The sequence below is a fragment of the Cricetulus griseus genome, chromosome 2 (genome assembly GCF_003668045.3).
Source record: "Cricetulus griseus strain 17A/GY chromosome 2, alternate assembly CriGri-PICRH-1.0, whole genome shotgun sequence".
NCBI lineage: Eukaryota > Metazoa > Chordata > Mammalia > Rodentia > Cricetidae > Cricetulus > Cricetulus griseus.
The window spans coordinates 8,063,304-8,089,173 of NC_048595.1; the positions used below are offsets into that span (position 1 = coordinate 8,063,304).

At 49.9% G+C, this 25,870-nt stretch overlaps 1 long non-coding RNA gene and 1 pseudogene across 2 annotated transcripts; one reads left to right on the forward strand and one right to left on the reverse strand.

Moving 5' to 3' along the window:
* LOC107977483 overlaps positions 1–8,949 on the forward strand; it is a 36,150-nt pseudogene extending 27,201 nt beyond the window's left edge.
* Positions 8,950–17,578: 8,629 nt separating this feature from the next.
* Positions 17,579–25,274, reverse strand: LOC118238016. Of its 2 annotated transcripts, none has more exons than XR_004768118.1 (2): positions 24,896–25,274; positions 17,579–21,709 (listed from the first exon to the last, which is right to left on the reverse strand). It is a non-coding gene; the product is annotated as an uncharacterized LOC118238016 (long non-coding RNA). The 2 variants fall into 2 exon arrangements; XR_004768117.1 differs by lacking the exon at positions 24,896–25,274 and adding an exon at positions 22,375–23,763.
* Positions 25,275–25,870: the final 596 nt, after the last annotated feature.

Genomic DNA, 25,870 nt, shown 5'->3' on the forward strand with positions numbered 1-25,870 from the left:
TGTGTGTGTGTGTGTGTGTGTGTGTGTGTGTGTAGTGTGGTGCAGTGCCAATAGAGTCCAGAAGAGGGTGTTGGATCCCTTGGAGCTTGAGTTACAGGTGGTTGTGAACCACCTGATGTGGGTGCTGGGAACTGAACCCATCTCATCTCCAAATACCTCCAAGCACCCCAGATAGATTTTTTTTAAATGTCCTGCCACCAAAGTGTGTGGAATCTTCAACAATAAAGTCTTACTATGGTAGGCAATCAAGAGCATTGGCAATAGCCTGTGTTGTTTTGGTGGCCCCTGGGGCTACCCTGACTAATAACTTGTAGGGAACCATCACATGCCAACACTGAGATTTTCATTTAATAACTGATGTCTCCTGGGAAAAGCATTGAGAGACAGTCTCTACCCCAAGAAGACTGGGCACCTGGTGGATGAGTACAGGAAGCCGCTGGGGAAGGGAGCAGCCAGGGACACAAAGCATAGAGAACAGAGGTACCTATGGCATCAGCCCTGAATGTTCCTGATGTTAGCTAATTTTGGAAGCTAAGCAGGGTCAGGCCTCTTTAGACATAGATGGGGGAACCAGTCAGGGGGCCCCGGACTCCTCACAGGAGTAATACGCAAGTGGAGCTGTCACCCACATTTGTGTGTGTTGCGTGTGTGTGTGTGTGTGTGTGTGTGTGTGCGTGCGTGTGTGCGTGTGTGTGCACGTGTGTGCGTGTGTGTGCGTGTGTGTGTGTGTGTGTGTGTGTGTGTGTGTGTGTGTGTGTGTGTGTGTGTATCTGTGTGGCAGTGTCCACACCTCTGTGATTGTGTGGAGGCCAAAATAGGGCACTGGATGACCTCTCTCAGTCTCCCCCTTGGAGTTTGTGTTTTCTTGGCTAGGCTAGAAGCCAGCAAGCCCCAGTGATCCTTCTGTCTTTGCCCTGCTTGGAGCTAGGGTTATCGGCGTTTGTGCAACTCCTGTCTTGTTACAGGAGGGCCAGATCTAAATTCTGATCTTCATGGTTGGGCAGTAAATACTCTCAGCAGTTAAACTATCTCTCCAGGCCCATTCCCATTTTAAGGATGAGTAAACCAAGACTCAGAGGGTGGATGCCCTCTGCAGACAGCACGAGAGTAGGGTCACAGGGTACCCTGTGCCTTCTTCCTCTCCTCTCACTTTGTCCTCTTTACTTTTTCCCTCTCTTCTATGTTTTTTGGTGTGTGCACATGAGGGTGTTAGCATGTTTGCATGGGCACACACGCGTGGAGGCCAGAGCTGGGCACCACCAGTCTGTCTCCACTGTTTTTCATCCTAGTGACTTGAGACATGGCCTTCCACGTCATTTTCTCTAAGCAACTGGCCAGGAAGCTCCTGGGATCCTCAAGCCTCCACTCCGCTGTAGTCGGGTTACTGGCTGGCTTCTCATGTGGGTGCTGGAGGACTTGAACTCAGGTCCCTGTGCAAGAGCTCTTACATACTGAGCCACCTCCCAGCTCCTTCTTTTGAAATAGTCTCATGTAGCCCAGGCTGGCCTTAAACCTTAGTAGTCTTTCTGCCTTGGCTATCTGAATATCGCAGTGACAGGTATGAGCCAGCCACCATGCTCACCTCCTCCTCTCCCCCACCTCCTCCTCCCTCTCCTCCTCCTTCTTTGTTATAAACTTAACAATGGTTACATAGTTAAGGGATGAATGAACACACAAGAAGGGCTCAGATGGGCGCTTCTCTTTTAACTTTTATTTATTTTTGTATTATGTACACTGGTGTTTTGTATATTCATGTGAAGGTGTCAATCCAGACAGTTGTGAGCTGCCATGTGGGTGCTGGGAATTGAACCCAGGTCCTCTGGAAGTGCAGCCAGTGCTCTTAACCACTGAGCCATCTCTCCAGCCCCGCATGAGCGCTTCTTATAGCGCTGGAGTTGACAACAGTAGCTGTCTCTTGGCCATTTCTCACCTCACCCATGCACAGATCAATTTACCAATCATACTCTGATTGCTAAATACTGGGTATACAGGTGTTTGGGACATAGGCCCTCAGCACGGGGTTTGTGAGCTATTGAGGAAGGACATGTGGTCAAACATGAAAATGTGTGAAGACAAGTGGGATGGAGCCTGTGGCATGAGACAGGGGGATGCCCAAAGAGGGAGTGGCTGCTTCTCCCTGCAGAGGTAGGACTTGAGGGTTCTCTGAGCCCTGGCCTCACCTTCTCAGCTTTCCAAGTCTTCCTGTCCAGGCAATCCCTGGGACAGCAGAGTACCAGGCGCTTTAGCCAGCTGCTGGTTTCCTGTCCCACAGCTGGGGGCAGTGTGGCTGCTCTGGCATCTGTGAGTGGGCTGCAAGCATCAGCTGTCTTCTAAGATCGTCACTTAAGACTGGTGGGGAGAGGCAGGGGTCGCCCAAGTGCAGACTCTTCCTTTCTTCTGCATCCACCCTGGCTTTGAAATGATTTGGTCCATTGCCATGACCGGGCTCAATTACCTACAAACACAGAGCTTGGAGTGAGCGAACCCCACACCAGAACACATGCTGTGGGGCATGATTTGGCGGCTGGACAGGACATCAGGTTTGTCAGGAAATTGCAAACAGATGGATAGGGAGTTTGTACCTGTGCAGTGTGGTGGAAAGGACTGAATGACATAGGTATCCAGTAGCTCACAATCAAAATACACAATACACCCACACACTCCACACCCTGACACACACACCACACACATACACACACCACACACATACACCCACACACTCCACACCCTGACACATATACACATGCATACACAAACACCACACACATATACACACCACACACATAACACCCACGCACTCCACATCCTGACACATGCACACATGCATACACACACACCACACACATACACACAAATCACACACGCACTCACACACCACACACATGACAGATACAACACACACACACACACACACACACAGAGCTCCCAAAGCCTGGACTTTCACTTTCTTTTGTCTACAGTTCTCTCACAGCCTGGCCCCCATATACACAAATATCTACCAAGCTCTGCAAATGCTAAGCCACATTCTAAGCACAGAGAACCTGGGAATGAACAGAACTCAGTTCCCGTTTGCCATGGCAGACCACATCTCCAGAAAACCCCACCAAGGGCTAGGGTGATAGAGGCCTCAGTAAGTTCATGCCATAAAAGCCTGAGTTTCTAAGCTCTGATTGCCAGCATTCATGTGGAAATCCAGGTGTGGTGGTTCGTACCTGGAACCCCGTGCTGGGGAGGCAGAGACAGGAGGATCCCTGGAGCTTGCTGGTCCAGCTGAATCTGTAAATTCCGGGTTCAATGGGAGACTTTTTCTCAAAAATAAGTCAGAGTGTGGTTGGGGAGGGCACCTGATGTTGACCTCTGACCTCCATCCGCACAAGCATCTGTACCCCTCCCCCACACATGTGCATCTGCGTCCCCCACACTCTTGCACATGTGTCTACACACACACTCTTGCACATGTGTCTCTACACACACACACACACTCTTGCACATGTGTCTCTATACACACACTCTTGCACATGTGTCTCTACACACACACACACACTCTTGCACATGTGTCTCTACACACACACACACTCTTGCACATGTGTCTCTACACACACACACTTGCACTTGTGTCTCTACACACACACACTCTTGCACATGTGTCTCTACACACACACACTCTTGCACATGTGTCTCTACACACACACACACTTGCACTTGTGTCTCTACACACACACACTCTTGCACATGTGTCTCTACACACACACACACTCTTGCACATGTGTCTCTACACACACACACTCTTGCACATGTGTCTCTACACACACACTCTTGCACATGCGTGTCTACACACGCACACACACTCTTGTACATGTGTCTCTACACACACACATTTGCACTTGTGTCTCTACACACACTCTTGCACATGTGTCTCTACACACACACACTCTTGCACATGTGTCTCTACACACACACTCTTGCACATGCGTGTCTACACACGCACACACACTCTTGTACATGTGTCTCTACACACACACATTTGCACTTGTGTCTCTACACACACTCTTGCACATGTGTCTCTACACACACACACACACTCTTGCACATGTGTCTCTACACACACACTTGTACTTGTGTCTCTACACACACACACACACTCTTGCACATGTGTCTCTACACACACACACACTCTTGCACATGTGTCTCTACACACACACACACACTCTTGCACATGTGTCTCTACACACACACTCTTGCAAATGTGTCTCTACACACACACACACACTCTTGCACATGTGTCTCTACACAACACTCTTGCATATGTGTCTCTACACACACACACACACACTCTTGCACATGCGTCTCTACACACACACTCTTGCACATGCATGTCTACACACGCACTCTTGCACATGTGTGTCTACACACGCACTCTTGCACATGCGTGTCTACACACGCACTCTTGCACATGTGTCTCTACACACACTCTTGCACATGTGTGTCTACACACACTCACACACACACACACACACACTAAACGACAAAAATAAAAAAGAAGTCTGTCTTTGGCTTTCTCAGTTCCTGACGGCCCTATCTTTACCTCAGGAGGTGGGGGGTTGGGGGACAGACTACAGGGTGGTCAGAGTGAGAGTCTCTTGGGAGGCTGCATGGGACACTCAGTGGCTCCTGGAGCTCTGTAGCAGGCTCCGTCCTCCATGGTGTCACCCTCACTGGATGTCCCATCTTCCGTGTTTGCTGTGACTTGTAATGCTGCTGTGAGACATTTGACCTCGGGGCAGAAATTAGGTGCCTTCCACAAGTGTATCCAGTCTGCTCCGTGTGCTTTGGTCTCCTGTGTCTTGTAGGCAGCACAGAAACCAGTACGTCATCCAGCATGTGGCTCGAACACAGGACAGGGAAAGGAGTCTGGGCTTCGGCAGACCCAGCCGGGATTCTTCCTTGAAGCTAAGACAGGGAGGACCAGAGGGAACAAGGGGCAGAAGACAAACGGGTAGAACAGGGTCACACTGGCCAAGAGGTCAGCCTGACCTCATTAACCAGTCTTCGAATGGTCAGCATGGTCTAGAGGGAACAGTGCCTCTCCCCAGTACAGCGACTCCATGGCCTCTGCATCAGCTCCTGCCCGCCTGAGTTCCTGCCCTGACTTCCTCCAGTGGTGGACTATGATCTGGACGTGTGAGCCACATTAACCCTTTCCCCGCACGTTGCTTTTTGGCCATGGTGTTTCATCACAGCTATAGAAACCCAAATGAGACAGTGACTTTAAAGCCAGACTCAGGTTGCAAAGTAAAACTCAGAGATGCTGTGGGCTCCACAGCAAGGAAAGACAGCTCCCACAATGGCTTTTTTGTTTTTTGTTTTTTTTTACCATTCTATCTTAGAAGGGACTCAGACCCTGGCCCTGGCTCTGCCCAAGGAGTCTAAACGGTGTTTAGGAGGGTGGCATTTTGGTATCCAGACAACTAAGTGTCACAGCACCCGGGAAACGGGAGGAAGGAGTGAAAACTTAGCAAAGAGGTGGTCAAGGAGAGTAGGGGGGGAAGGAGAGGGTGCGGTGGGTGGGAGAGCCACTCTCCAGACTTGGAGCCTGTTAGGCCAGGACTGAGTTCCAAGGTCCTTGGCAGCTGCTTGGAGCCATGGCTCTCCTGGGGGCAGTGCCAGCCCCAGCCAACTGTCACCTCCGGGATTACATTTCAGAAACTAGTTTTTGAGAGAGACAAGCTGGGCCCAAGGGGGCTGTATCTCTGTGTCCTTGTCCTTGGGAGGTGGAGAAAGGAGAAGGGGGGCAGCTGGAGGGAAAGCCAGGCTGCAAAAGCAATTAGTGGGGAACGGGAAATTGCTTTGTGTTGGGTTTCCCTGGGGGTTTAGGCGGGACGCATATGAGCCCCTTGTGCAGTCCTAGTGGCTCCTGGTTTGACTTTATCAGATGACAGCTTCACAGAGCCATCTCCAGGGCCACCTCATGATCTCATATCAAAAAAGAGAGGAGGGGGAACCAGGGCTTCTTAGCCAAGTTTTGAGATGTAACCCGAGAGCCAGCAGAATAGTCTATGTGGCTGATCCTGAATCAGCGGGTTCATATTCTGCCTTGAGGACTCAGTACCCACAATTGGGTGCGTCTTACTTTCCTGGACATTCCCTTTTGAAACACATACCCCACTTGGGCTTGTCTGTTTACGGAGCACTTCTCTTTCTCTTAACCTTCACGCTCAATCCTATATGAAAATATCTTTAATAAAATCCCAACCCTGTTTCGCCATACCCTCTAGTGCCGAAGCTCTTTTCAGCACAGAAGCCGGGGATCCCCGGTTGGTCTGAGTCGAAGTCTGGGGGAACTCTTCAGGCTATTGAGGGTGGCCGTGTGGAACTGTGTTTCTGTTCACTGCTCTCTGGCACTCTCACCAGAAGGAGAGTCTGTGGCATGGACTGGACGGAAAGGGCTTAAGGGCCGGTGTTGGTGTTGTCAGCAGGAGGGATAGGCACGGGGAGGGACAGTCAAGAAGGGGACACACCATAGTGGCTGTCACTGAAGTGGCTGTGTCAGCAGGAGTGAATGCTGAGGGAACTTTCTGTGAAATGGACTTCTGGGCATATTCTCCAGACAGGAAGTGCACGCATGTGTCTACCCTGTCCCTTCCCCCTTGGCTGAGGGTGGCCTGGGACAATTCCCCCTTACTTCCTCCTCCTCCTTCTCCTCCTCCTCCCCTTCCTCCCCTTCCTCCTCCTCCTCTTTTTCTTCTTATTTTCCCGAGTCAGGGTTTCTCCGTATTGCTTTGGAGGCTGTCTTGGAACTCACTCTGTAGACCAGGCTGGCCTCGAACTCCTGAGGCCTGCCTCTGCCTCTGGGATTAAAGACATGCACCACCAACGCCCGGCTTTCCCCCTCACTTCTTAATCTGCAGGGCCTGGAGGAAGCACCTGCTCTGGGGGTGCCACATAGAAGTCCTCAAGGAGAGGGGTGAGGACTCCTCTCACACATCTTGGTCCCTTGAACCCTTTCTCAGGACCCTAGTCTCTTCCCACAGGTGGCCTCCCGAGGACAGGGCACCTGTCTTTTTATGTGCCGCCAGAGCCCAGCTTCCACTGCAGTTTAGGAAATACACCTGAGGGGAAACCAATTCATTCTGGGGAGGTGGTTTGCTTAGGTGTTGCAGGGCAAGGAGAAGGACATCCAGAAAGTCCACAGGACTTCACTCTGCGATTCCACCCTTGGCTCTGCTGGATGACCTCTCAAAGTGCAACCCAAGCTGGAGTTGGGGTTGAGGGACCGAGGGGTTTCTAGGAGGGTGCAAGGGTGTCTCCAGCTTTGGCTTGGCTTCCTGTTTCTCCCCACAATGCTCCCTTGTGGAACGTCATTCTCTTCCAAACACCTTCCTGTAACTAGGTGACCCAAACAGCCACAGGGATTGGCCCAGGAATGGGCACCTGACCCGAGAGGGACCAATCAAAATTCTTCCCAGGGACCAATCTCTCTTCTTGAGACTTTGAATGGGAAAGGAGAATCTATTTCATTAATTTGTTTTTTGTTGTCTTTTATATATTTTTATTTCTGTGTGGTGTGTGTGTGTGTGTGTGTGTGTGTGTGTGTGTGCTCATACATATGTGGGTCCATGTATATTTGTGTGTGAGAGAAGGGCTAAGGTTGATGTGAGGCGTCTTTCTTGACGGCTCTCACTTTGTTCTTTAAGGCAGGGTCTCTCTGTAGGCAGCTTGCTCCAAGGGTCTTGTGCCTTCATTTTCCAAGGCTGGAATTGTAGGTGGGCCGCCACATACACATTCATATGGCATTACTATATGTTCTGGGTGTCCGAACTATGGACTTGGTGCTTCTGCAACAAATGCTTTAACTGCTGAGTCCTCTTCCCATACCCTGCTGTCTTTTATGACAGGGTCTTGCTTGCTAGGGAGCCTTGTCTGGCCTCAAGCTTGATTTGTAGACCAGGCTGACCTCAAACTTGCTTTGTAGAGTGGGCTGACCTCAAACTTGCATGATCCAGCCTTCTCTTGCTTGCTAGTTGCTGGGATTACAAGCATGCACCCCACAGGAGCCCTGCTGGGGAGAGTGGTTCTGAAGTTGTTATGGATTCTCATTTGAGGGTCCCCAGACAAAGGGTATGAGGTGCTGACGGGAAAACCCCAGTACTTGGCACCTGCTGTTCTGAGGTGGATCCGGGTTGAGGCCCTGTCCCCCTACAGTGTGAACTCAGCAGGGCAGCTGCCATTCCAGGATGCTTTGTGATTGGGTCCTGCCTTCATTTAGGTAGCCCAGGCTGCTTGGCAGGCAGAGACGTTCGGTTGGCTGAAGCAGCTTGGGCAGATCGCCCTTTTGCTACCCTCACTTGCTTCCAGCTTCACAGATTTGGGCCTGTTGAAACTCCAGCTGCCTGAGCTTGTCTCCCCACTTTAAGCATAAATCTGTCCATCCTACTCCGTAGGCTTCATGGCAGGAGGCTCCACCACGAGCCTCTCCAGGCCGGCACTGTGGATAGCAGTGAAATGTAAGCTGCATATACAATTAAGGTGTCGAAGCAAGGACGTGATGGGTCCTCCGGAGCGAAATTCGGGATTTCCCTGGGTCTTCCGGTAGGAGCTGTGACCAACTGTGCTGACAATACAGGTGCCAAAAATTTGTATATCGTCTCGTGAAGGGCATCAAGGGACGACTGAACAGACTTCCTGCTGCTGGCGTGGGAGACATGGTGATGGCCACAGTTAAGAAAGGCAAACCGGAACTAAGGAAAAAGGTCCATCCAGCAGTGGCAATTCGACAGCAAAAGTCGTATCGAAGAAAAGATGGGATGTTTCTGTATTTTGAAGACAATGCAGGGGTCATAGTAATCAATGAAGGGGAGATGAAAGGCTCTGCTATCGCAGTCCAGTTGCAAAGGAATGTGCAGACTCGTGGCCCAGGATTGCATCCAATGCAGGCAGCATTGCATGATTCTCCAGTGTGTTTGTAAAATATATTCATTATAAAGTAAAAAAAAAAATAGAAAAGGGCATAAAAACCCCACCCAAACCAGGTAAAATTAATTTCAACAATATATTTAATCTGATGGATTCAAGATGGTAAGATTTCAGTGTGGCCACAGTAAAAAAAAAAAAAGGATCAATGAGATATTTTTGCATTCAGATTTTTTGTACTGTTTTTTCCTTCAAAGCATATCTCAGCCCAGGTCAGGCACATCGCAAGTGCTGTTGGCAACCATGTGGTTGGGAGCATTGGGCAGGGCCGGGCATCGCGCGGCATAGAAAACAGACCACAACCTGCAAAAGTCTAGGGATTTTGGCATTTTCATTTCAGCCCAATCTCTTGTTTAGCTAGAATGTTATCAGCTGTGTACTACTTTAGACCTGAGACATGATCTTCCGAGGCGACCCAGGAACCTTTAGAGGAAACTGAAGTCAAGAGGGCCAATTCTGGGAATCCCTCCTCTCTGTGATAGGCAGAGGGAGCTGTGGGGACCCCGTATTGAGGTATTGATTCTCTTTTGTTTATTTGTTTTGGGGAAGTAATTATAGATTCTCAGGAAAGTTACAAAGACAGTGTAAACTTCACCCACCTTCCAGCCTCCTTTCAAAGTAGCGCCTCAGATAGCCAGAGTGCATTTGTTCAAACCAAGACACGGGCGCTGGAACCTCAGATAGCCAGAGTGCATTTGTTCAAACCAAGACACGGGCGCTGGACCCGAACCACTAACTAAACAATGTATGCTGGTCATATTCTTATCAGCTTCTCATCCATGTCTCCCTCCACCTCTGTCTCTTCTGTCTCTGTATCTCTCTCTGTGTGTCTCTGTCTCTGTCTCTCTCTCTCTCTGTGTGTGTGTGTGTGTTTGTGTGTAACTGTGTGTGAGCATGCATGTGGTTGCTGGAGGTCAAGGCTAGGTGTCTTCTTCAGCCACTCTATACCTTATTATTTGTTTATTTTGAAACAGAGCCTTACTATGTAGCACTGGCTGTCCTGGAACTCACAGGCAGCCACTGCCTCTGCCTCCCAAGTGTTGGCATTGAAAGCCTGCACTACCATGTCCAGGTTCACCCTCTTTTTTGAGACAGGGTCTCCCACTGAACCTAGGGCTCGTTGGTCAGCCAGACTGGCTAGCCATTGGGCTCCAAGGCCCATTCATCTCCATCTTTCTACCTGTACTGACATCACGGCCGTCTGTTGCCACACCCAGCTCTGTGTGGACGCTGGAGACACAAACTCAGGTCCTCTTTCAGGCACAGGAGACACTTTAGCCACTGAGTCCCTCATTTCCTTTTTCTGTTTAGGGATTCAATCCAGGGTGCCACACTGCATCTGGGGCCACCTATCTATTTATAAAGCAGCTTAATTGAGGTATGGTAAGTCTAACATATATTGAGACCTGTGACACCATCACACAGATGGTGTGTCCACTGAACCACACAGCACGGAACCAAACTTGATGAGAGTTCACCTAATCCAAACACTGTCTTAATCATTTTACACAATGAAAATGCTGATCCCTTTTAATAGCCCTGGCAGGTTGAATGACCCTGCTGCTTCTTCTCTCCCTGGGATAGAACTGTGTCCCAGTACCCTCTGCCGTGTGATTTGGCAGGGATCTCAAGTGGGGGGGGGTGTTTCCCCATCTGTTACAGGCAGAAAGATTGGCTCCCCAGACCCTGTATGTTGAAGCTCTGATGTCCAATGTGGCTATATCTGGAGACAGCCTTTAAGGGGGATAATTATGTTGAATGAGGTCATTATTGTACAGTGCTTGTTAGTCAGTTTTGTATTACTGCAATGGATGCTGGGGATAATTAGCTTAGTTTGAGCATTCTGGCTCACAGTTTGAGAGACATCTGATCATGGTGGACTGGATCTGGAGTGTTTGGGCCTGGGAAAGGCAAAGCTTCATGATGAATATAGGGTATAAGGCGTAGCAAAACCCAGCTGGGAGGTGGTGGTGCTCGCCTTTAATCCCAGCCCTCGGGAGGTAGAGGCAGGTGGATCTCTGTGAGTTCGAGACCAGCTCTGGTCTACAAGAGCTAGTTCCAGGATAGTTTCCAAAACTACACGGAGAAACCCTGTCTCAAAAAAAAACAAACAAAACAAAAAACAAACAAGGCAGAGCAAAACCCATTCACAACCTGGCAAGGAGATGAGGAAGTCAAGCCCCCATTGTCTCCTTCAAGAGCTGTCATGGTTTGAAAGTGAAATGTCCCCTCTCCCCACTCCCAGGTACTTGCATTTGAACACTTGATTCCCAGATGGTAGTGCTGTTTTTGGAAGGCTATGAAACTGTGAGGAGCAAGCTAGGTGTGCCGGCCTTTGATCCCAACATTCTAGAGGCAGAGGCAGATGAATCTCTATGAGTTCAAGGCCAGTCTGGTCTATATAAGGAGTTCCAGGCCAGCCAGGGCTGCATAGTGAGATCCTCTCTCAAAAACAACAAACAAACAAACAAACAAGCAAGCAACAAAACAAAACTCCAAACAGCCAACCCAACTCCCAAACCCACAGACAATCAAAACACCAATCATCATCACACCATCCCCAAACCAAAATGTTAGAAGGTGGAGACTCGGTGGAGGAGGTGGGTCTCGGAGGGTGGGCCTCGAGGTATGCCAGCTTGGCCCTACTTTCTGCTCATGCTCTGTTTCCTGTTCTGCCAAAGTGTAAGAGGCAAGGAGTCCCGGCTGGGAACTTCTTTCACCATCAGTGCTGCCTGCTGCCATGCTTTCACCTTCATGTGGACAATGTCCCCTCCAACTGTGAGCCAAAATAAGCCCTTCTCCCTTTAAGTTGCCTTTGTCAGGAATTTGGTCACAGAAAGGAGAGAAAATATCCAATACAAGTGTATGACCTAAAGCCTCCCATCACTCTCCCCCTCCTCCTCTTCTTTTGTTTTTTTACAAGATAGGGTTTCTCTGTGTAGCCCTGGCTGCCCTGGAACTTACTCTGTAGACAAGGCTGGCCTTGAACACATAAAGCTCCATCTGCCTCCACCTCCTAAGTGCCAGGATTAAAGGTGTGCATCACCACTGCCCAGCTTCACGCCCCATTTCTTAAAGGTCCCGCCACCTTCCAGTAGCACCATTCGGAGGTTCAAGCCTTGAATGCCTGGACCTTTAGGGAACAGCTGACCCTCATCCAGTGAATTGGCATGCTTGTAAGAAGGAGAAGAGCTACCAGGACGTCGGCACACAGAGAAGAGGCCAAGCAAGAACACAGGAAGAAAGGGGCTCTCTGCAAGATGTGGAGAGACACCTTGCCAGGAACCAACTCTGCATGTACCTTGATCTTAAATGTCCAAGCCATAAAGCTGTGAGAAAAAAGGATTGTCAGTTAAGGATAGTTGCTGCTTTTTCAGAGGATCCCAGCTCAATTCCCAGCACTGGCGTCAGTGGCTCACAACCACCTGTAACCCCAGCTCCAAGGGATCTGAAGCTCTAGTCTGGTCTCCATAGGCACCTGCACACATGTGGCTTATACACACACACACATACACACATACACACACACACACACACACACACACACACACAACACAGAGAGAGAGAGAGAGTGGAGAGAGAGAGAGAGAGAGAGAGAGAGAGAGAGAGAGAGAGAGAGAGAGAGAAATCTTTTTTGCTTTGCCGCAGAGGCAGGTGAATCTCTGTGAATTCAAGATTCAAGACCAGCCTGGTCTACAGAGAGAGTCCTATCTAGGACAGCCAGGACTACACAGAGAAACCCTGTCTCAAAAAAACAAGAACAAAAGAAAAACCCCACAAAACAACAACAACAAAAAACAAAAACCGAAAAAACCAAACCAGAAAAACCCAAACTTTGTTTTAAAGGAAGAAATAAAATGTTCTGTGGTTCTAGGCTCTGAGTTTTGGCATTCTAGGATGGTAGTCTGAGCAACTCACACATCGCCCAGCCAATGCCAGGTTTGCCTGGCAAGTGAGCTAACTGCAGGCATGTATGCTTTTATGTGCTTGGTGTGTCTGGCCTGTGTTCTTTGCTCTTGCTATTATCGTCTAAGAAACAGACATGTCATGGAAGTCACTGGCCCATGACATAGAGAATGAAGAAACACATGGGAGCTGGCATAAATGTGGCTTGTCACCTGGAGCCAAGATAGGCTGAGCCTGGCCAACTGCAGTAGAAGCCTTTGAACCTACAAAAAAGAAGTGACTTCATGAAGCCAGTGGGGCTATGGGGTTGATGGTTATGAGCAAGAGCTGACTGAGAACCAGGAGCTGAGATACCATTGCTATCCATGGTAACTCATGGGTGAGGTTGAGCACAGAGAGCCTGACTTGCCCAAGCTCACCCGACAGCAGGTGCCACATCTAATGGGTGAACCCCGGGTAGTCTGACCCCAGGTGTCCAGCCTTAAGGTTGGCCATGGTTCTTGTGGTGTTTAGATGACAATGTCCTCTGTGGGCTCAGATATTTGAGTACTTGGTCCCCAGTGGGTGGTACTGTTTGGGAAGTTTAGGAGGTGTGGTCTTGCTGGAGGAGGCTTTGAGGTTCTAAAGCCAGGCACTATGCCCAGTGCAGCTCTCTGCTTTGGGCTTGCCATTTAAGGTGTGAGCCCTCAGCTTCTGCTGCCGCTGCCGCGTCTTCCACACGCAGCCTCCACACCACCGCCATGGGCTCTAGCCATGTGACTCGTAAGCCCAAATATGCGCTTTCTTCTATCAGTTGCTTTTTCAGCAGTAGAAAAGCAGCATCGTTTGATCCAGCGATGTAATAAACCCACCTGTTGACTTGTTCACTTAATCAGCGAACTAAATAGCACACAAACAGCTTTCCAGTCCCTCTGCCTCATAACACACCTGTCTTGATCTTTCTTAGCAGTCATCAGTCAGTGCTATTTATGTGTCTGTTTCCAACTCACTTGCTAGATTTTATTTTCCATAAAGGCAAAGATTATATACATATGTGTGTGTGTGTGTGTGTGTGTGTGTGTGTGTGTGTGTGTGTGTATTGTTTTATTTTGAATTGTGTGTGGTTTTCACATGCATGTGTGGAAGTCAGAGGACAATTTGAGGGAGTCAGTTCTCCCATCCATTGTGTAGGTTCCAGGGATCAAACTCAGATCATCAGGCTTGGCAGCAGGCGCCCTCCCCCTGCTGGCTCTGTCCTCGGCTCTTTTGAGTTATGTCCTGGGCAGTGGAACTTCTGGGTAATGATGCCTCACCGTCAACTTGCTGTGTGCCTTTGGTTCAGTCATGTCCGCTCTTTGGAACTATTTTTTTTTATTACATCTTTAAAATGCAGGTTCCTTTTGATTTTGCTAGGCTTAAAAAGCTGGGCAGACAGACGATGTCACCAAAGGATAAAACAGAAAGGCTGAGGGGGCCAGCCTTGGTCCAGGTTACCTGATAAACAAAGAAGAGCCTGCAGAGGAAGCAGGATTGGGGGTATGTTGGGGGTCGGAGGACCCTTCTCTGGGGCAAGAAGAAAGGCTGAGAATAGGGATGGAGTGAAAAAAGCCGAGCCCAGCATGATGTGTGCACGTCCCTGGGAGGGGTGGGAACCTGTCCCCAGGTGCCAGGCTTATGAGGCTTATTGTAATTGGATGCCAGGGCCAGGTAGTGAGCAGTTTGACCAGGAACCCCACTTGAGAAGGGCCCAGCCTTTTCTGTTTATTATAGAAACCCATCAGTGGTCACAGAGTGCAGGAAGAAGGGAACTGGCTGGAGCCCAGAGTCTGCCATTGTCCCCTTCATGGTAGGGGAATCAATTGCTGCCATTGACAGCATGTATAGTCCAGCTGAGTCAGGTACCATGCCCAGAGTGTCTATGAATGATTCCATTTGGTCCTGACTGACTCTCTGGGGCCAGCTGTGTTATTTCTGCTCCCATTTTATAATGGGAAAGCTGAGCCCAGAAGAGTTAGTTTCTTGCCCCCGGTCACACAGCTACTAGTGTCAGAGCTCAGGTCTAACCTGTACTCCCCTTGCCTGCTGGGGTAGTGGGCACTGCCTTAGATGCAAGTGTCTTCAGCCCCCACCCCCAGTTGTCCTTGATGAGCTCCCTGTATCTTATCAGAAAGCAGGCTCCTAACCAAGCCGGCTCTGAAGGCCTCTGGTAACTAGCCTGCCTCAGGCCATGTCTTCAACTGTTGTCATCAGGGGCTGAGCCAGAACAGCTGGGAGGGCAAGTGTCTCACCCCATTCCTGGGATGGCAGAGATAATCTGAAAACAGAAAGTATGGGCTGGGCAGAACCTCCTGACCAATGGAAACTCTGAAACTTGCAAGGTTTATATGATGTCGTGTGGTGTGCGTTCATGTGTGTATGTGTGTGTGTGTGTGTGTGTGTGTGTGTGTGTGTGTGAGAGAGAGAGAGAGAGAGAGAGAGAGAGAGAGAGAGAGAGAGAGAGAGAGAGAGATCTGAGAATTGTGGATTTTAGGAAGAGTTACATTTTCCAAACCAACGCAACACGGCAGGCGCCTTCTACTTTTCTCCCTGTGTAATTCCTAAGCCGGGCTCATGCAGTGGGAAGTTGTCTATCTCTGTATCCTGGAGCCCAGCTTGGAAAGAGGCCAGAGTTTTCATCCTCCAGGAGGGTGTTTTAACTTATATCTGGGTTCTTTTGGAATAATATTATTTTGCAATTGAGAGATTTTGAAGTCAGGATGGGAAATGTTTATTAAGTGAAGAGAGCCACAAGGCACCATGGTGCCTGCCTGTAATCCCAGCGCTGAGGGGTGGAGGCAGGAGAGTAAGCTCACGGTCCTCTTTGAGAGGACAGAGAGAATTTGAAGCTAGCCTGGGCTACATGTTCCAAGGAGACTGAGAGACACCAAAACTCAGAAAGCAAATCCTTAGAGAATTATCTGTAACAAGCTACGTCATGTTTGTTCACTGGGGTGGGAGCAGCCATCTTTATCCCAACTCTAACCCCAAGGGGCTTTCAGTGTCCCTGTTCTCACCTGGATTACAGTCAGGTGAGGCAGAATCCATCTCCATGCCTCACACAGCCTGACGTGGAAGCAGGCAGGCCGATGCAAACAGGGCCTATAGTCTCCTTTCCTGGACCAGTCAGGGTGGCGGGAACTTGTGTCTGATCTCGATTTTCATTTCTGTTGGTTAAGAGTGTATACCTGTATCTCTGGTGTCTAGACCTGACTTCTTCCTGGGGTGCCATTTCTTTGGGGACAGGACAGTTTACTCTCTTCTGCTGCCGAGGCTGGGCGTGTGGTACATGCCTCTCATGCTAGCACTTGGGAGGTGGAGGGCAAAGGGCCAGTAGTTTGAAGTCATCCTTGTCTGTGTAGTGAGTTTGAGGCCAGTTTAGGCTATTCCTGTATCCTGTCATCTTCTTGAGTTACCACAATGTTTCCATGGCCATCGTTATCTCCTAGCCCAAGAACAGCCAATCAAGAAATAGATAGCTCTGGGTTGTTGTTATCTAGCTAGCGCTGCTACCCAAACTGGACTACATGTTCCTTCCACTGATGAAGGACACGTAGCTAGACTACATTTCCCAGCCTCCCTGGCAATCAGAGCTGGGTCACATGACTGAATTCTCCCAATGGAAAATGGTTGGAAGGGATGAACGCTAAACCTTGTTTTGACTTAGGAAGCTTCCACTGCTGTGAACCTGTTGTCTTGCTTTCTACCTGTTTTCTGCTGGCCAGAAGTACAGTGACTACCGACCCTCCAGGCCTGGGTCTTCACAGCATGAGAGATCTGGGTTGAAGACCAGCTCAGTCATTTAAAGCTGTGTGGGTTGGGACATGTGACTCACTCTTTGACTTCAGTTTTTTTCTTGGTACCAGTACCTCCTTTGCAAATCCACAGTTCCGACCTTGAAGGCAGTTTCTTCTGGAGCCAAACATGGCCAGGAGCAGAGCCAAACAACCCTCACTACCATGTCCCTGTGTGGCAACAGCTGTGTGAAATTTTTATAGTAACTGTAAAAAGAAAGTCATAAATCAAGGTACTAAAAAAAATACATGGGTTAAAAAAAAAGTTGTAACTCACGCTATTTAAAAACATACTACAGGGACTGGTGAGATAGCTCAGTGCTTAAGAGCACTGGTTACTCTTTCAGAGGACTGGGGTTAATGTTCCAGCATCCACTTAGCAGCTCGAAACCATCTGTAACTCCAGGTCCAGGAGATATTCTCTTTCTGGCCTCCATAGGCACCAGACACTCAAGTGGTGCACAGATACACACACAGGCAAAACAAGTATACCCTGAAAATAAAACAAAACCATATCTGGTAGGTGGGTAACAGGGAAAGTGGGGAAGCCACCAGCTAAGCTCTGGGCTGCTGGAAGCTATGAGACTGTTTATATCTTCCCTAAAATGTTTTATATGATGGATCACAAGGATGGAGGTGAGGCAGAATAAAGAGATGTTTGATGGCTGTTCAGAAGGCTAAGCTGGGCTGCTGGGATGGGTGAGCAAATAAAGGCACTTGCTACCGAATCTGATGACCTGAGTTCCATTCCTGGGACTCATGTGGGAGAAGGGGAGAACCAATACTTATATGTTGTTCTATGATTCACACACACACACACACACACACACACACACACACACACACACACAGAGCAGATAAGTGTAAAAGAAGGCTAAAGTTGGCCAAGATAATTGGAGTCTGACTAGCGGTGTTTTACTTTCTCACAACCACAGTTCTAACCAGTTAATCAACCTTGGGGAATCTTGACCATAGGTGTGTTCTTCCCAATGCCCCCATCCATTCCCCACAACTTAAATCTCATAGTTCTTTTGAGAATCAAGAGTCTTCCATTTGAGACAGCTCCAAGGGTTCAGTTGAACTTCAGAGATTCCATGTGTTTCCAGCTGGGGCTTCTATAACCACCGAGGCAAAGCCAAGTCCCCTCTGTCTAATTCAGCTCTCCTTCCACAGAGCCAGCTTCTGAGCTCTGATGGAAGAAAGAATGGGAAGAGATCAGGGAGAGACAATTTGAGATGAGACTTTTTGTTGTTGTTGTTGTTTTGAGACAGGGTTTCTCTGTGTAGCCCTGGCTGTCCTGGAATTCATTTTGTAGACCATGCTGGCCTTGGACTCAGAGATCCACCTGCCTCTGTCTCCTGAATGCTGGAATTAAAAGCATGAACCACCACCACCTGGATGAGATGAGATTTTTGTGGCACATGACCTGTTGGTTTTCTGGCAACCAGAAACCTGTTCCTGGAGGTAGGGACAATATGGAAAGCCTACCACATGCTGTCAGTGCATAGGTTAAAAGCACAATTGGGGTGACCTGGGATTGAGAGGTTATAGGAGCAGATGCACTGGCTGGCGTGGGCAAGCATTTGACAGATGTGGAAGAATCATTATAAATACAAATACAAAAGCAAAGTTGTAGAGTAATGGTTAGGGGGAGGAGGATCATGACAGGCTAGGGTGGAACAGTCACCCATCCCGGTGAAGTGTAAAACCCACAGGGCCTCCTGGACTATGTGTGTTAAGAGCCTCGCAGTTCCTCAGGTGGAGGACGGAAGATGCCGAGGACCAGACTGTAGCTTAATGAGAAGCTGCTGGATCCCAAGTCCAGAAGCTGCTCGTGGGTCAGGGCTGCGGGAGAGCATGGGATCCGGATGATTGGCACATGGGTGGGGACTTTTTGTGGGTGCATTTGACAATCTCAAGTCTCTACGTCCTCACTAGCCCTCTGGCTCTGCACACTTGGCCCACTCCTGGTTAAAGGTTGTGGTCCCACCTGCTGGTAGAGACAGGCCTCAGGCTTGCAAAACAGAAAGCATCTACCCTGAGACAGACATCCGCCTTGACTGGGATCAAGATGTGATTGTGCTGCAACTTAGGGAAGTAAAGAATGGTGCTGGAGAGCACTGTCCCACAGGCACGAGAACGGTTACCATTTTCATCAGAGCAGCCATGACAACACTCAAGACACCCTTGAGGCAGGACTGTTGACATTCTCTCCTAGGAAAGATGAGGAGACTCACTAGAGCCCCACCCGAGGTTTCAGCCACTCCCTGCAGCAGTAAGTAATTTCCCTCAACTGCACATAGTCTCAAGATCGTGGGGCGGGGGCGGGAGGCCACGGGGCGGGGCTAGTACATAGACTGTGGAAGGTTCATCCATGCTGGGTGAGATTTTTCAGTGATGTGACAGCTTTGAGGTCACCTGAGCTCCGGTGTGTAACCATTATCCGTGCTCTATAAGTAAGCCCAATAAACTCCTCATTGGTTCTCCAAGCTGACGCTGAACTTTGGAGCAATTGTTATTTCGATCTGTCATTGGTGTGCGGCCGATGGGGAGCAGAGACTTGTTTACATCTCCCCAGGAAAGGGTCACAAAGCAGATGTTGTGCCAAGCAGGCTGCAGGATCACTGCTGACTTGCAGGGATTGATGACAAAGGCCCCTGGGCCGGAGGCAGTGTGGTGCCAAGTGGGAACAGGAGAGGTCCACCAGGGATACAGGATTTCACAGCCTTGCAAGGTCTTCAGGAAGGATGCTCACTGCTGCTAAGATGACACTTGGGGACATCCAGGTAGGACTCATCTCAGTGAATAAGAAATGTCAGAACCCCAGCTGCTGCCCCAGCTCCAAGGACTCCTGGCGATGGTGCATTTCTCAGGTGCTGGTGAGAGAGGGTCAATGGTGGGTGGCGTGGTCCAGAAGCTCCATGATGGCTGACCTCTAGAAGCCAAGGCTGGCAATAATAGTTGCTGTGATTGGACTGTCTTCCCTGGTATCAATAGGGAAGAGGGGAGCTTGAGATAATGACACCCCTTGGTGGAACTTAAAATTATGAGCAAGGTGGGGAAAATTACTGTAAGACGGGAGTGGCAGGTGGAAGTCTGAACAGCACTCGGCAGATAGTTATCTGGTGTTCCCAGAACGAGACAGAGGAGCAGGCAGCAAGGGTACTGGCGTAATTTACACCATCAGAAGGATTCAATGGACCATCAGAGACTGAAGACAGACACTGTGACAGGAAAAGGCCACAGTTGTTTACTGAGCTAGAGTGCACACCAGACCCACTCTTCCAAAGGGAGGTTACCCATCCCCAAAGTTGCTGCCACACTTGACCGTATGGCACTGATAGCCTGGTTATTTATTTCCAAAGAGACCCATGGCCACTTCCTGGAGTCACAGTGCCTCCTTGAAGGAAGAATAACCAGACCTTTCTGAGACTGTTGGATGCAGGGTCCAAGATCTGCACAGCATCCCAGTTGGAGAAGCAGTGGGTGGAATCCCGACAGAATGCTGCCCAAGCTTGGTGCAGCATGTGTTTCTCCACAGAGTTCACAGAGTCATTCCACTTCCTGGCTCCGAGTCGAAGTCTGGGTGGGATATGGTGTCTCAGCCGGACCCAGTGTAAAATGAAACATCAAGCCAATTGTCTGGGAAATCGGAAACTGGGGAGATTCGCAAGGCCCCTCCCAGTTTCATAGACGAAGAGGAGGGGACTGACCAGCAGATCTGAGAGGGATTCCTCAGACAGCTTTTGTGAGTTGTCACCCCTGCTGGGGTGGGCTTTTCAGTGATTTGGCTGTTTAGAGTCATCCCTGTTTCCATAAGTGACTTCCCAGCCATATTCCTGTTAGAAATCTCAGTAAACGATTGGATTTTGATAAAATCATTACTTGGTCTGTTGTGGGTTCCCTTTCTGGGGTTGATAAACGTGTGTGAAGTCTCCCTAGGAAAAAGTCTGTCACATAACACCAACCAATGCCATATCCCAGGGGAGAGGTGGGGTGGGCCGGGGCAGAAGTGAGCATGGCCAGTAAAGTCCCAAGATGTCCAAGATGTATGGGGGCAGTCCTTAAGTTATCAATTCGCTGGTTTGGTGCCTACAAAGTATGTTCTAGAAGACATTGAGTGGATGTCTACAGAAGCAGAACCATGGCAGCTAAGGCGGCTTCAGTGCCCACAGCACCTCAGCCAGGGCAGTCAGACACACATCTGCCTCCCGATGTGGCAAACGCCCAGTTTTCCATTCCTGCTATGGATGATCCAAATGGTTCACAAAGGGACCTGGGAACTGTGGCAGGAAAAGATGCCAGGTTAGTGAACATGCACAGATCTGTTTTATGTGCATACTGACATTGCCACTCTGTGTCACCATGGAATGTGAGAGCGGTTCTCAGCTTCAGCATTTGGTGACCTGTGAGGTATTAGTTACTCATTGTTGTGACAATAATGTCTGACCAAGGCTATGGGAGGAAGGAAGGAGGGAGGGAAGGAATGAAGGAGGGAGGGAGGGAGGAGGAGGGAAGAAAGGGGAGGGGTTGGTTATTTTGGGCTCACAGTTCAAGGAAGGGTGGCAGCAGGAGCAGGAGGCAGCTGGTCCCACTGTATCTGCAGTCAGGAAGCAGAGAGAGTTAAACACTGCTGTTCATTCAGTTCACTTTCTCCTCTTGTGTTTTATTTAGAACCCCAGCCCACAGGACAGTGCTGCCAACATCTGGCAAGGGTCATCCTTGTTTCAGTTAAACTACTCTGGAAACACCCACACAGATGCGCCCAGAGGTATGTCTCCTGGGTGGTTCCAAATCTACTCCACCTCACACCTCCCACATATCAGAAGGAAGCTCGGCATCAGACAAGCCTCTGGGGCTTCCATGAGCAAGACACCACACACCTGACAAATGCTACTCACCCCACGCCATTTTACCAAGTGACATGAGGGCTGGCATCTTTGAGACAGCCCCAGGCAGAGAGGGCTCTGCAACAGCTCCAGACTGAGGACAAGCAGCCCAGCAGATTTGGGTGACAGATGGATCTGTGGTGGGCAAAGACACTATGAATTTATGGCGAGCCCCAATAGGAGAGTGGCAACACAGATCCCCAGGGTTCTGGAACAAGGCCCTGCCATCTGGAGTGGAAAATGATGCAGTGTTTGAAAAATAGCTTTCACACGGGGCTTGGGAGCTGTGGAGCCAGGTTCAGCCTGATAGAGACAGCTTCTATGACACTTCCTGAGCACAGAGGGCCAATCTGTAGGACATACCCACATGCAAATGAATGATGGTTACATGGTGCTGGGTCTCCAGGAGGTGCCATAGGCAGACGGACGGATGTGGGGACTGAGAGTGAAAGGGAGAGCGGCTAACGGTCTTACTCAGTGACTCACTCAGCCACCTCCACCGCGTCCTCCTCCCCCTCCTCCCCCTCCTCCTTCCCCCTCCTCTCCTCCTCCTCCTCCCGCTCCTCTCCTCTCCCCTCTCCCCCTCCCTCCTCCCCCTCCTCCTTCCCTCCCCTCCTCCTCATCCTCCCTCTCCTCCCCTCCTCATCCTCCCACTCCTCATCCTCCCTGCTCCTCATCCTCTCCCCTCCTCCCCTCCCCTCTTCCCCTCTTCCTCCCCCCCCTCTCCTCATCCTCCCCCTCCTCCCCTCCCCTCTCTTCCCCTCCCCCCTCCTCCCCCTCCTTCTTGTGTGTATGCTCACATGATGCGTGTGTGGGGTGCACATTGCACTGTGCATGTGTGGAGGTCATAGGACAACTTTGTAAGGAGTCTGTTCTCTTTTTTCACCTTTCTGTGGGTTCCAGGCTTTGAACTCCTCGTTCACAGTCCTGGCTTGTGCAGCCAGTGACTTTTTCTGCTGAGCCATTTTGGGGAATATTGTTCTTTTTTGTTTTGTGAGTTTTCAAGACAGGATTTCTCTGTGTAGTCTTGGCTGTCCTGGAACTCACACTGTAGACCAGGCTGACCTCGAACTCAGAGATCCGGCTGCCTCTGCCTCCTGAGTACTGGATTAAAGGCTTGTGCCACCACCGTGACCTGCTTTGTTCTTAACGTCTTAGACACAGGTTAAGCTCTGTGTGTCTAGAAGTCTCCTCTGGTTGCCAGACAGGGACATTTTCACCAGGATACACAGTGATGCTCTCATTAAACTTTAACCTATACCTGCCACCTGGCCATTTCTTTGTGCCGAAAGGCCAGAGGGTTAGGAAAGAGTGACCACATTACCAGAGTCGTTGACTTGGTCAGTTGGCAGGAGAAAGTAGGATGGCCTCCACACACCGTGGGCAGGGAGACCAGTGGGGAGTGTCCCTTGGTGTCCTCTAGGCCCTCAACTCCCTGCTTTTTAAATTTTGTCTAATGTGTATAGATGTTTGTCTGCGTGTATGTGTGTGCACTGTGTGTATCTGGTGCCTGCTGAGGTCAGAGAGGATGTCACCAGGGACTGGAATCATGGATGGTTGCAAGTCATTATGTGGGTGCTGGGAACCAAACCCAGGCCCTCTGCAAAAGCAGCAAGTGCTCCTAACTGCTGAACCATTTTGTTTTTTAAGCATCTTACTATCTAGCCCAGACTAGCTTCAAATAAGAAATTCTGCTGTTTCAGCATCCCGAGTGCTGGGGCCACAGGCATGTGCAACCTAATTCCGGCCTCTCCTTGGCCATCTTTCACTATGGATGAATAATTCAGCAGCTGCAAACTGAGAAGGACATGGTGACTAGGGCCCCACTAGGTAAAGCCTTTAAAGAAGCTGGTCTCTAAGGTCAAGGGGACATTGGAGTGAAGGGAGAAAGCATGTGTGGTCAGTGGGAAAGGTTTAAAGAATTGAGGGGGGCACACATGCTTCCTTTCCTCCCTGGCTCCCTGCCGCCTGGCTAGGTGGATCTGTGAGTACTATTTCTTAATAAAATATCTGTTATCTATCTGATCTGACTCCACGTTTTATCCCCCAATATTGGAGGGAGTCAGGGGAGTCAATGGAATTACCCTTGAGAAGAGCTGCAGTTACCATCAAACTGTACTCAACCCAGGGGGCTGCATCTTCCTTCTTCCTTCCTTCCTTCCTTCCTTCCTTCCTTCCTTCCTTCCTTCCTTCCTTCCTTCCTTCCTCCTCCCCCTCCCCCACACCCCCTTTTCTTCCTCTCCTCCTTTCTCTCTTCCTCCCCTCTTCCTCCTTCTCCCTTTCCTCTACTTTTTTTTGGGGGGGGTTATTTTGCCCGTAGTTCTAAAGGTTTCACTCCATCCTGGTGGGAAGGTGCCTGGTGGAGCAGAGCTGCCGACACCATGGTGAGCAGGAAGCAGAGACAGTGAGTGTCTGTGTCACAGAGGTGACTTGTTGGGTAAGGGAATTTGCCACCAAGCCCGACCACCGGAGTTCAATCAAGGACCCTTAGGGTGGAAGGATGGAACCATTTCCTTCAAGCCCTCCTGCCTCCTCCTGCTCTATGAGACCTGCACCCTCACCCCTCCCCAGGAAAAAATAATAAAAAGAGACTGCCTGGGTTGTGTTCTCTTAGCAACTTTTTCTGAGAGGAAGAGACCAAGGAGAATTCCAGAATCCTCAACCCTTCCTGATGTTCACTCTCTCTTCTCCTGTGCCTCTTCTGAGGTCCCAGACTGAGGAAATCAGAAGAAATGCCAGACTCCAGTCTAGACCGAACAGTGAACAGCGTCTGGGTTCCTTAGGAGAATGTTTGGGGCCTTGCTGTCACACCCTGTCCTCCCCTCTGGCGATTGGGGGAAGCCAGCCCCCTTCTCCTTGGCCTCTCCCCTCTCTGCCTCTGCCCTCTCTTGCACTCCTAGGATCTCAGGGGCCTCAGCCTGCAGTGATCTTGGTGGTGTTCATGCAACTCAGTTGCTGGCTGATATCCACACATGGTTTGTTATTGCTACTTTTGATTAAATTTTCAATCTCTTTTTTTGGTTTATTTCTCCTGGGTCTCCTGGCTAGCATGGGGCAAGGAGAATGTGGAGGTAGCTGAACTTTGGGGGCAGGCTGGGAAGCCAGATGATGGGAGTGGTGGGGGACGATGGCCATTTGTGGTTTGGGAGAGGAACCTGATACCATCAATATCAATAGCCACGTGCAGGGGAGGGGCTTCTGGTAGACGCACCCCCACTTCCTGGAGTTCCTTCCCAGCTCCTGCCAACCCTCATCTCCTCAGTCTTATAGTCTGTTGGCAGCACCACCTGCATGCCTGCACATGCTACCCAAGGGCCAGACCTGTGGCTCTGCTTGTCACATCTTGTGACACTGGAGTGTCAGGCAGTCACTCATCAGTGCTGTCTTTGTGGCTCCCAAACTGGTCCTGGGGAGGCCAGGGCAACTTCAGTCCTTTCCACATGTCCTTCTCATCAGCCTCTGCAGGAAAGGGAGTGCCTGGGGTGGTCAGAGGATGAGAATCTGGTCTTGGGTGAGCATCCTGAAACCCACTGATCTGAGCAGTCCTGTGACCTTGTACAAGTGTCACAGGTTTGACAGGTTCAAAACCACAAATACTTTGAAAAAGTTAATGCTTCTACATTTTTTCCTTATTCTGTCTCCAGGCATTTCTGAAGCCATGAATGGGAGGATCTCCTCCTCCTCCTCCTCCTCCTCCTCCTCCTCCTCCTCCTCCTCCTCCTCTGATTGGCAAAGTCACTTGAAGTGACAATGGGGACTTCAAACTGGAGTGTGGAGGGAGCATGCCAGTCAGGTGGCTGGGAAGGGAAGGGGAGGGACATGGAGTGCTCTGGCTCGTCCTCAAAGGGCCTTCGGGTGCTTGGAGGAGGCACAGCCCCCTTCACTGCCCCTCTGTGCCTCACAGAAATGCACCAGGCTGACACTGCCCACTCCCCCTTCCCCCTTTTTTCTTCTGATCATCTGGAAAAACTGCAGACATCTGAGTCTAGGACACCCACAATCGGCACCAGTCTCCCAGGATCAAGGACCCTTTGCCCAGGAACAGAACACTGCGGTTGTGTGGTTAGCATCGCCGAGGGCTTTAACTGGGATCCACCGACGTCCTCATCTGAGCTGTTTGTACTTAGATCTCCCCATTGCTGGCCAAGCACTGTGCTAGCTGCTGGGATCCCTGTAAGGACCACACATTGCATTTGAGCATCTGTCCCTTTGGTTTGCTATAACCTAGGCTTCCCATCCTTCTTTTAATTGACATTTTGAAGATCTCATATCTGATGTCTTGTAAAATGCCAGCGA